Raw genomic sequence first — 12,586 nt, 5'->3', positions numbered from 1 at the left:
GGGGGTTGTAGGCCCGGGTAACCGTATCAAGGGGTTGGTACCTTGGTTGCCTAGTACGGGGGTAGGCCCGTATAACCGTATCAAGGGGTTGGTACCTTGGTTGCCTAGTACGGGGGGTAGTAGGCCCGTATAACCACATCGAGGGGTTTGTACCTTGGTCCCTAGCTCGGGGGGTGGTAGGCCCGGGTAACCACATTGAGGGGTTTGTACCTCTTTCGCCTCTCCAAGGGGGTGGTAGGCCTTGGAAAATACTATATTGATGGTCACTCACCACGCATGTACTACGTCCCACTAAATATGATTTTTATGTAAGCATCATTATACATATCATTTCTCTAATGTGCTATCTATCGGGTATGATTATGCATTTTTCCTATGATGTCCGTCTATTGTAGCATTGCATTGCATCCCATATACTTAGTACATTCAAACGTACTAACGCATACTCTATGCCTACATGATGTCACCATGTAGGGACCGGAGCACCGCTTGACCCTCGTCCTCCGCGTGGCTAATACGATTTTCTATCAAGGTTATTGGTGAGTCCTCCATTCCGGGGACGTTGCTTATGATCTTTTGCTATGTATAAGACTTTTCCTTTTAGTTATGTTTTGACTATGAGGGTGAGCCCAGTTGTTTGTCTTGGCCCCCGCTAAAGCACCTATGTTTAGAGGTGGTGTTGGACAAGTTGTGTATTATGTTTGAGCTTGATTCATCTATGGTATTTATGTATCATTTCTTCTTTTTTTTTTCTTGCTCCCTTAGTCCCAATTTCCCCCTTGATTATGCTTATCGCTTATGGTCATTTTAATTGCTTCCGCGACCAATGATGTGTAAGATACGCTATGAGGCTTGTTTGGGGTTCCTTCGGGTTCCCCATTCGCCGGTCACGTCTAGGCCCTAGGCTTGGGTCGTGACAATTAAATAGCTAGAAGAATCATAGTTTGATATAAAATTCAATCGAGAGAAAAAAGAAGAAGAAACGAAATTTCATGCATATGAGTTTTCTTAGTTCGTGGTATTTAAGTATGATTATAGGAATTGTTAGAATAGTTATATTTTGTAAGACTTAAAGGCTTTTTCATTGCTCCATACTCATTAAGATACGTAATGGTTCTATTGTCTTTGAAAGGAAAAAAATAAGCGTTAATGAAGCATATATATCTTGCTTGTTAGCCTTTTCTATAAATTCTCAAATAGATTGAACATATTATTTTCTTTTTAGTATTACTTTGTGCATTTATGAATCTTGAAAACTTAAAAAACTTCATAACTTGATTAAAAAAAATTGAATACCATTATATTTATACCTACTCACCAAATGAATGTCAACATTTCACAAAAAAAATTATTTAATAGAAAAACGGATGGAACTTATTTTTGTGTTTATATTCTTCTTTTTTTTGGACAATACAATGAGACGTGTTTTTAATATTTTTTTTCTGATATCATGTTTTCATTTAATTATTTCCCGAGTAACAAAGACTAATTAAATAAATAGATAACTTATTGAAGAAATATATAGTCAAAGGTCTGCTAACAAACTATTTTTATACATATTTTTTCATAATTACTTAAAACAAAACATAGATACTGTTTTTATGTAACTTTTGGTTTAGAATTAAAAACCTTAAGTTTTGAAAAAGACTTTTATGTATATTATAATTTCTTCTATTTAGATATACGTTTGAAAGAAATATTTAAAATAAAAGTGATTATCTTTTTTTATGATTTTAATATTCGAGTATTAGAAAGAAAGAAAAAATAAATCATGAATTGGTGGGAATTTGGCCATATATAATTAGAAATTAAATATTTTTCATTTTACTAGAAATTTTTAAATCAGAGTTGTGTTTTGTTATATTTTTTTCACAAATAAGACAAAATAACATTTTATTTGAAATTCTAAACATGGAGGTTTAATTTGAATTTTCATAGTCAAAATTATTTTTTAAATAAAGTAAAAAATATTCAGAAAAAAGACGGGCGATGTAGTCTATTTCTCTACGCAAAGCGCGGATAAGTTCACTAGTTTAATTTTAAAAAAAGATGAGAAGGTAATTGAGAAATGTGAAAAAAAAACTGTAACACTCATATTGTGGGACTAATCCTCATATCTTTATTGCGCGGATAAAAATAAAAATTAATAAAGTTATATTAATTTGGGATAAGGGTCTGAAAAATATCCCAACTTTGGTCGGATTTGCTGTTGCGATACTAAACTTTCATGAGGACCTATTACCTCCCTAGACTATTTAATACCGTATTTTAAACATATATATTTGCCCACGTGGACATAAAAAATAATGAAAATTATAAATAGTAATGTGTCCACGTTGACACATATATACCTTTAAAATACACTGTTAAATAGTTCAGGGGGTAAAAAATACGATTTTAAATAGTCTAGGGAGGTAATAGGTCATCATGAAAGTTTAGTATCGCAACAACAAATCCGACCAAAGTTGAGGTATTTTTTAGACCATTATCCCATTATAATTTGATTTGATTTGACTTGACTTGAAAACATATGAAGTCATTTTATTTAACAATCTTCTAACTAACATATTAATTTCAATGTAGTGTATCAATAAACTCAAATATTGAATTGATAATGTTATAAGTAACAAATTTCATCGAACTTCTTATCTTTAGTTATGAAGAAAAAATATCACATCATTATGATGAACATTACCTAAGTTACAACACATGTTTTTGTTCCATTGATAAAATATGCAAGTGATAGTTATAAGGTAGCCAATTCAGTCTTAAGTATTTGTTTTTATATTTTTAATGTATTTTTCTGTCAAGATGATTCTCAAATAAAAATAAGCTTATCCTGCAAAATCAGTGAACCACATCATACTCCAAAATTTTATTTTTTAAAAATTTAATATAAGTGAAATCAATTTTTGTAGACAAATAAAAACGTCATTTATGAAGAACAAATATATTACCTTTCTATAATCATTTTCTCTGTTCCATTAACACTCCTTGCATTTTTTTTCAATGATTATTTATTTTTTTAATAAAAAATTCTTACTGTCTTGTACGTCAAATATAATTTACTTTTGTATCCAAATAAGTCATTCACTTAAAATTTAAGCAATGAAAAGAAGAGGAAAGTAGGATATTTGGTGAACGGGTTGATGGCAGATAAACAGTAACTCCAAACAATTTTTTTGCTTAATAATTTGCTAAAAAAAATATAATATAATTATGTACATTATTGGTTGACATCCTATTACAAAATTATAAGTTTTCCTTAAATTTCTGAATATTTTATGATTTGACTATATTTAGAGATATCCTCCTTCCTCAGTTTAACTTCATAATACTCATCTCTCTTATGGTTCATAATATTATGTTTACCTTCATTATTTATTTTTACATAACAATATGTTAGTCATTTTTATTAATACAAGGCAACGATGGTCCATGTAAGCACATACTGACGTTGAAAGATTTAGGTGGGCTAATTCATGCGTGCGCGCACACACAAACAGACACACACATATATGATTGAAAATTGTTTGCATTATGTATATTGAATATTTACATCCTATAGTATGTATGTGGTATTGCATAAGAAGAGGAAACATAAAATTTTAATTAAAAGTGAAATATTTAATTATGCAACTAAGTAAATTGCAACTCAGTAAATAATCTTACAATTAAGAAAGGTTTGTTTTAGTAAACTACATATCATGACAATAATGATGCTTTGATTAGTATGAAAAGGTACAATCTTTATCTTTATTTATGGGATAAAGTAAATGTATGTTTTACACAATAGAGTGAAAAGTTTTCTACGCTGAATGATAGATCTACAATACAAACAATAGAAAAGGTGTATACCATCAATGTCCATAGCACCTGAGTATGTAAAGTGGTGCCAATTATATTAAAAAAAAATACATATTTAACTGATAACAAAGAAAAAAAATGATAGGTGGACATCAATAATTAAGAAATATGGAATATTGACAAATGCACTGATAATAACAATTAAATGTGAACTTAGGGGGGAAACTCAGAGAAGATGAGTAAAATTTCATTATTTACATGTTAATTAGAAGCATGTTATAGAACAAAAATAAGTGGTAACAAATACCACATATACTCAATTCTCTCCTTTTAAGGCAATAACATAGGTTTTCTCATTGGATTCAACTTTATTTAGCTATCACTATTTTAATTATTAGCCTTTAAGTATAGAAATTACATCTAATCTAAATGTAGAAGGAGTGATGTTTTTAATGAAAAAATAAATTAATAACTTAATATGATTATCTCGAATATTCAGAAAAAGTGAAACATTTATTTGCTAAATTAATACACAATTTATTTAGCAGTTTGTCACGATTCAAAATCTCAGGTTATGATGACACCTACTAACATCCCACCAGTGGGTAAAAAGAACCCATACCCCGGGACTAGAAATAACATGCTATCACATAGAAAAGAAACATATGAAAAGTAAGGAACAAACATCAAAATAAAAGTAAGACATAGAGTAAAAATATACATAGAATACCCAAAGACCTGGTATCAGTCGGTTGTTGAGCTACTACTCACAAAAGGGGTACAACATAAATAAAAATATATAGAACTATTTCGGAATGCAGAATAAAGACTAGTTCAGCAAAAATATAAGGAAAAGGAAAATTCTGCACGACAAAAGGTCACCCCAAATATTTGATCCACCACTACTTTTGGGACACTCAACGACGAGACCTCATATTATGATCAGTGGGGTTGTCACGACTCAAAGTACATCCTAGATGTGACATGACGTATAAGACCCCGAGAGGCCCTACACAATCACTTGACAAACATATACACAATATAATAGATAAAAATATGAAATTTCAAATGAATAAAAGAGTTTGGCATTTAAGAGGAAATCTAGCATAGTCTTGACAAGCCATCTAGAACAGCAAAAGAAGTGGTTGGGACGTAATCCGTACACCATGTACAATGTCAGAAAAATTAAAACATATGGGGAAAAAAGTAAAGATGCCTTGGTCCTCGAAACACGAGGGCTCACCAACTCTACGAACTCCAAATGATCACTAGCTAGCCACGAGTGGAGGGAGAGGAATCGTCATGTCCTACATTAGTGAAACAATGTAGGCAAAAGTATGCATTAGTACATGGAATGTACTAAGTATGAGGGATATGAATAAAATTATGAAACTTGATTATAAGAGGACATAATCGAAAACATGATATGCATGACCAAGCTAAGATAGTAATTTTTTTAAAGAAACATCATAAATCATGAACATGGCCAGTTCATCTTAAAATCATAAGTAAAACTTCGTAATACCTTTGAAAGTAACTTAGTTCATTTTGTGGGATATTAGCTTTAACCAACAATAGACCATGCGAGCTATAACATGAAAATCTGATGTAACTCCCACATTGAGAAGGGAGAGTCTACTTGTCAAGGTAGAACTCTGTATCATATCATATTCTATATGTAGATTCACTATCTAAGGACATTTAAGGAAAATTCTACGAGGGCATGTATTTTGGAACTAGAGGTTGCTACTAGAGACTACCCTATTTGAGCCTCCATCTCAAAGTTCTCTCGGTGCTAAGTTAAAATCTCATCCCAACGGAATAGTCATATTCATAAACATATCATCATACATGGAAAAAATCACTTAGTTTCTAATCAAAGCTTAAATCATATAGAGTAGCTCATTAAATCATGAATCAAGCACTTTTGAGAAAACCTTTTACCAAACCATGATTTCTTTATATTTGTGAAAATTCTTTCACAATTTCATTGATGCTCATCTTAAAGAAGCCTAGATCATAAAACCTTTATTTTCATATATCATGCATAACCTTCAATGAAATAAATACAAGCTTCTTCATAAATTCATGTAAATTAGGGTTTATAGTCGAAGATCACAATCTATGCATTTGTTCGTGTAAAATCAATTAAAAATATGTAGTTGAGTCAAAGCCATCATAACAAGATCAAAATTGAACAATTGAATCGACACAATTAGAACCCATAAGAATTGAATGAAAACTTAATCAATTTGGTTGAAGTTGCATTGGAGAATTGAGGAAATCTTGGGGACTCAATGGGTGAATGGAACCCATTGATGAAACCCTACATACCTTGATCTTGAATCCCAAATTAATGGAGGAATTGGAGACTTGAAAATTTGAAGAATCCTAGAATCCATTGTGAGCCTTGGAGAGAAAAACTTGAGAGGAAATTTCAGGAATTTTGGGGAATGAAATGGAACGAATAGTTTTTTAGGAATAAAATAAGTTATAAGGTCCCTTTTATAGGCAAAACGATATAGTATAGGTATTAGGTGCATAGAAAAAGATCCAAATACCCCTTTTAAAATAACTGCTAGACAGACCTACCATTCAGACCAACAGACCGTACTGTCAATCGTAGGTCAAGTTACTGGGGCCTAAAATTTGTCAACTTCCTACAGCACCCTACTGCTGATTGTCTAATTTCTTACGATCTATAGACCTCAACTTAAACCCAAAATTTTGCTAATTCTAAATTACTTTTATGGATGCTTCCTATGATTCGTCAAACATCCTACAGATCGTCCACTCAAGTCATAGGTCCAATATCAGAGACTCGGTTTTCCAAAACTCAACTCTGGGTTCTACGATTCACTTCCTACAGTCCGTAGGTTGGACTCGTAGAACACTGCCTCTGCAAATTCTTGCAAGTTTCTTCTTAACTCGACTTTCCAACTTTTGTGGTTTTTATAATATTTTTCCCTTGGGAACATTCATTCTCGAATGGGACTCAAGCTAGCATGAATAGAGTAGGAGAGAAACTAACAATCCAACATGAATGCAAATCTCATCATTATGCACATAAACGTGGAGAATTATTCTAAGCTAAATCATAACATCAATATCAAGTTTTCATGAATTAGACATGCATATGGAAACATGAGAATGACTAAAACGCATGAATTTGAAAGAATGAACCATGAGGAACTAATACCTTGAGCTAAAATAGACGTGGAGGGAAAGAGACGAGGATACAAGGACATCATATCAGCTTCGGCCTCAGAAGTAGCACCCTTAACTAATGATTCCTCCAAAGGACCTTCACGGAAGAAACTTCTTTGTTTCTCAACTTTCGAACTTATCTGTCTAATATCTCAACTGAAACCTCTTCATAGGAAAGGTTCTCTTTAACACCCAAAACTTCCAAAGTTACAATGGATGTCGGATCCCCAACACACTTCTTCAATAAGGAGACATCAAAAATTTGATGTACTGATGTTAAATTATTAGGCAACTCAAGTTCATAAACAACCATGTCAATATGCCTTAAATTTGATATGGGCCCACATAACGGGGACTGAACTTCCCTTTCTTTCCGAATCTCATGACACCCTTCATGGTGAAATTTTCAAGTAGACCCAATCATCAACATTAAACTCAAGTTCTCTTCTTCCAACATCAACATAAGACTTTCGTCGACTTTGAGCCATTTTCAACCTTTCATGAATAAGTCAGACCTTTTCCATAGCCTCATGCACCAACTCGGGCCCTATCAAATAAAATTCACCAACTTCAAACTAACCTATAGGAGACCTATACCTCCTACCATAAAGAGCCTTAAACAGTGCCATACCAAAGCTAGAATGATAGCTATTAATATAAGCAAACTCAATCAAAGGCAAATGATAGTCCCAATTTCTCTTTAAATCAATCACACAAACTCTTAATATATCTTTCAAAGTCTAAATGGTAAGCTCGGCTTGTCCATCGATTTGAGGGTGGAAAGTTGTGCTAAGTTTCACTTAGGTACCAATATCTTTCTGAAATGACTTCCAAAACTGAGAGGTAAACTGAGTACCACGACTTGAAATAATGGATAAGGGCATTCCATGCAACTTTACAATTTCCCAAACATAAATCTTGGCATATTCATTGGTTGAAAATGAAATCTTAACAAGAAGAAAGTGAGTCAATTTTGACATTCAGTCTATAATAACCTAAATCAAATCAAACTATCGAGGCATGCGAGGTAAACCCTTAATGAAGTCCACATTCAAATCTCTCCACTTCTATGTAAGAATGCTAATGTCTTGAGCCAACCTTCCAGTTTCTGATACTCAACTTTCACTTGTTGATAATTCATACATTTAGCCACAAATTTTGAAATGTCCTATTTCATCCCATTCCACCAATAGACTTCCCGTAAATCATGGTACATCTTGGTGGCTCCCGGGTGAATAGAATACCAAGAACTATGAGCTTCTGTCAACTTTGATTTCTCTATTCATTAACATTCAGAACACATAGCTAATGTGCCTAAATTATACCTCTTTAAGGAAGTATAAGCGGTTGTTGCCAAATAAAGAACCTAACTGAGGTTAGGATCGATCCCACGAGAAATATGGTATAGACTTAGGTTAATTTATAGTTATTTGTACTTTTAGTCAAGTTTATTTCGTAAAAGGGGAGATTTCTAAATAAAGTAATAGTTGATTGATTTATACTCCCTCTGTCCACAATTGTTTGGCAGGTATACTAAAATTAGATGTCCAAGATTAATTGTCAATTTAAACAATCAAGAAATAATTAGTCACTTTTTTCCAATTCTGCCCTTAATGATTGTGTAGTTCAATTGAAAAGTTATGTGGACTTTTGGTATTCTTGATATAATAGGGTTATATTAGTCAAATTACACCTTGTATTAAATTTTCCTTGAGGGATGTGCATGACCTTACCCTGACAAACAATTGTGGATGGAGGGAGTAGTAAAAAGTAACAAGTAAACAAGATTCGCAGTTTGTAATATCAATATGAGATTAAAACTAGGGAAATGTGTTCCTCACAAGTTCTTAACGTATCAATCCTAATAATAGTAACTTTTTCCTAGTCTTAACAAGCAAGGTTGGTAAGTTATGTATCTCTTACGTGATTGGTCATCCAAGTATGGAATTTCACCACGCAACTTGGTCAGTCTACGAGTGTATGCTTTACTAACCCTTATCCTTAACCCCAGATTAGCCCTCGCAGTAGGTGGGTCATGCTATTAGATAGCGGATTCTCATGCTAAATCTTTGTTGTTTAATCCCTTTCTCATTCATTACTTCCTTGGTCGGTCAAGTAGGAATGAGGCGAGTTCTAACGTTGTGCACCATTAAAGAACATTCAAGACGAAGAGATTAACAATACATGCATAAACACTATTTCAGAATTGCTTAATTATTGGTTTTACGTTGTTAATTACTCATGGTTCCCGCAACCCTAGTTGTGGATTTAGTTGTTCATGCTTGAGTTATCACAATTCATAATAGTGCTGATAATATAAATCATGACTTACAAGTAGAGTAAATGAAATCCAAAATCTTGAATTGAAGAACAAACACAAATATCATAAACCAAAACTTTAAGAATAAAATGTCGAAAGTGTTTGCAAAATAATTCTCAAAGCAAAAACAAAGTATCACAAAATGTCTAACAACCCAAAAACGAAATTTACTACTAATATTTATAGAAAAAAAATCCTAACCAAGTAGGAACAAGAAGCTTGAGGAAATCCAATTTTGGCAGTGTCATCAACGGGTGGCCACCTACGGCTCATCACATGAATGACAACTCGTGGGTTCCACAGTTGCTCAGTAGTTAGCAACAATTCTAGTGGATGCCAACAACGGTCATGACCTACGACTCGTAGGTCTAAGCACGGTCTGTCTTGTTCAATTATTTTTCATGGACTGGAACTCATCTTCTCTGAAGTCATTTATGAATTATCATCGACGGCCCATCATCAGACTTACGACTCGTCGGTCGCCTCTGTTGTTCCACACTTGGTCCACTTTCCTAGAAAATCCACCTATGACTCGTCTAAGGAGCGATGACTCATAGGTGGGCTCGTATGTTACCATTTTCCTACTATTTCAAGCATTTTCAACAGCAAGTGCTCCAAACCTATTTCCTGCAATATCATATCAAAACACCATCACATCTAATAACAAAATGCCTAAGACTCATGCAAAACTCCAAGTTTAATGCATCAAAAATACCGTAAACTCACAGTACATCAACAACCGACCTTGATATCAAAGGACACCATCTCCCCCTTGGGATAAAGCCTCAATGGCTTTTTTAGAAACCAACATCTTCAAGTCAACAAATACTGGATAAAGATATTGCTTAGCCTTTACATATGATACTAATAAAACTCAAACTACTCTTCAAAACTAATCAAAAGAGTAGGCAGTCGTCGTCAATAAAAAGCACAACTAAGAGTCGAATCGAATCCCACAGAGAACAATTTGTCGGTAATTGAAAAGATTAAGAACTAATAGCTAAGAGTTTGAATCTAAAGTTAATAACACACAATTGGCAAATTAAGAGAATGGTTTGGTAATACAAATAAAGGATTCAACAAAGAACAAATCAAGCAATGGATAATCATGAATTGGGAAATTTGGACTTCAATACTCACTCAGCGATCCATTGCAATCTCAACACATGCTCATTCACTCATACGTAGACTAGGTCATTATATCAACCCTAATATCCTTTAGGTCCCAAAGAGTTATCTCATGATATCTCCTTTTGATCTTAATCATGTAATTCAACAAAATAACCTAATACCTTAACTTAGACCTCTCTTTCGAGCAAGTTTTGCATTCAACAATGAAAATCTAAATTCTCTCTTTTCGGTCTCAAATTCAAGATTTAAAGCCAAAATGCAATTATCAATATAATTTCCACTTCACAAACTCTCTTTCGAGCGACCTACAAAGACCAGATGCTAGAATTGAGCGTGTACTCTCAAGACATAAATTCAAACATGAAAATTTGACTAAACCCATTTCATAAATGTGAAACATGAAATCAAATACAATAGCAATAGAATGAGGAATCAAAGACCCAAATGAATTGTATATTTCTAGCACAAAACCTCAACCTCAATTAGCAATTACACCCATTAGGCGGGCCTCGAAAAAGCAAATGGGAGTTCATAAAAGCGAACATCACAAAAGAGATACTCTCATTGCTTAAGTGAACTCCGCCAATTTTGGCTAGTTCGCAAAAGCGACGCCTGCGTGTTTGCTTAAGAGATCATTGTTTGTGAGTTGACCCTTCGTAATGGCAATTCCTCCTCCACAAGTGTGACATGATGGACTCATTTTTTGCCAAGTTTAGCTCCTTTTTCAGCTTTTGTGCATCATTTCCTTTCAACAACAAACACTTGAAATAAACACAATTCAAAGAATAATTAGCCTCTTTCTCTACTTGAGTGCCACAAAATCACAAAAAAGGATCCTCAAATGAGTGCAAATACACCACTCATCAACACCCCCAACTTATAACTTTGTTTTTCCTCAAGCAAAACAAAATTCAAAACATAAGAGGCACTCAATTTAAGCACAACACTCTTCTATTGCAACTAAGGATCATGGTCATGGCTTTGGTTGGTACTAGCAATTAGCAAGAAAGCACGTGATTTCCATTCCAAGCACTCCCTCAAGTTCAAGCAAAATTTCAAAACTCAACGATTTTTTAAGAATGATCAAGCAACAACAAGAATCCTCAAGAAATGACTTACAATTACCAGTCAACTAACAACTTCCCTTGACTCAAATTTGGAATCTATAAGCTTCACCAATCCATCCTTGTTTTCATGCCCTCACAAGAAAAGAAATGTCCCACAAAAGCACTGATGAATGGTAGATTTACACTCATTTGAGGCTTATTTAGCTCAATATAAATTAGCGTCCTCGATGCCTAATTATATCATATTCTAATGATATTTTGTTGATTTGCTGCTATGAAAACTAATGGACAAGGCAAGGATGAATGTTTGAAAGAATGACAAAAAATGCAAAATGAAGTGTAAATTACACAATGATGATCACCAAACAAGAAAAGCGAATCTCCTATTGAGCATGACCTTGCCCATATCGACCACGCACAACACTTGTATTTATTGAGGCAGGTCGATGGATTCCAAAAGGAAAAATGACTTGCCGAATAAAAAGGATGAACATGTTGACCATCACCAAAAGCGACTATACAAGGAGAAAAATTGAAGGCTCGAAAGGTAAACTATGGTGGTACTCGGCGATACACTAAATGTGAAAGGTGGACTTGAACGAGCTCGTCAACTGAGGTTAAAATATATGAAGTCTAGAGCAAGAAAAAGGCAAGCTGGAGAACAATCGACGATCCACCCATTGTGATAAGTGAGCCCGACTAATGTCACCTAATGGGTAGCGTATTGAGTTTTTGGTAAAATTTTGGGAAATTATAAACAACCCAAAGGAAAGAAAAAAGAAGAAGAGAGTTTACGTGAGTAGCAATAGTTTTTGGTATATGAACAAATGAGGCGAGAAAAACATTTTACCTTGTGAAGAACACTTTCTAGTTTTTGGGGTTTTCGACTTTGATCTTGAAATTGACAAATTGAAGTTAGATACAAAGTGGGTTTCCTTGTAATTGCTTAATTTCATGTTAACCATGATTGCTTTCATGAAAGGTATAATTTCTTTTCTTTTTGTGATGGGTGACTAAGATCCGAAGATCCGAAGATCTAGGAGTGCAATTATGG

Source organism: Solanum stenotomum, chromosome 7, assembly GCF_019186545.1.
Source record: "Solanum stenotomum isolate F172 chromosome 7, ASM1918654v1, whole genome shotgun sequence".
Classification (NCBI taxonomy): domain Eukaryota; kingdom Viridiplantae; phylum Streptophyta; class Magnoliopsida; order Solanales; family Solanaceae; genus Solanum; species Solanum stenotomum.
The sequence above is the reverse complement of the archived record's forward strand: the minus strand, read 5'-3'. Positions refer to the sequence as shown.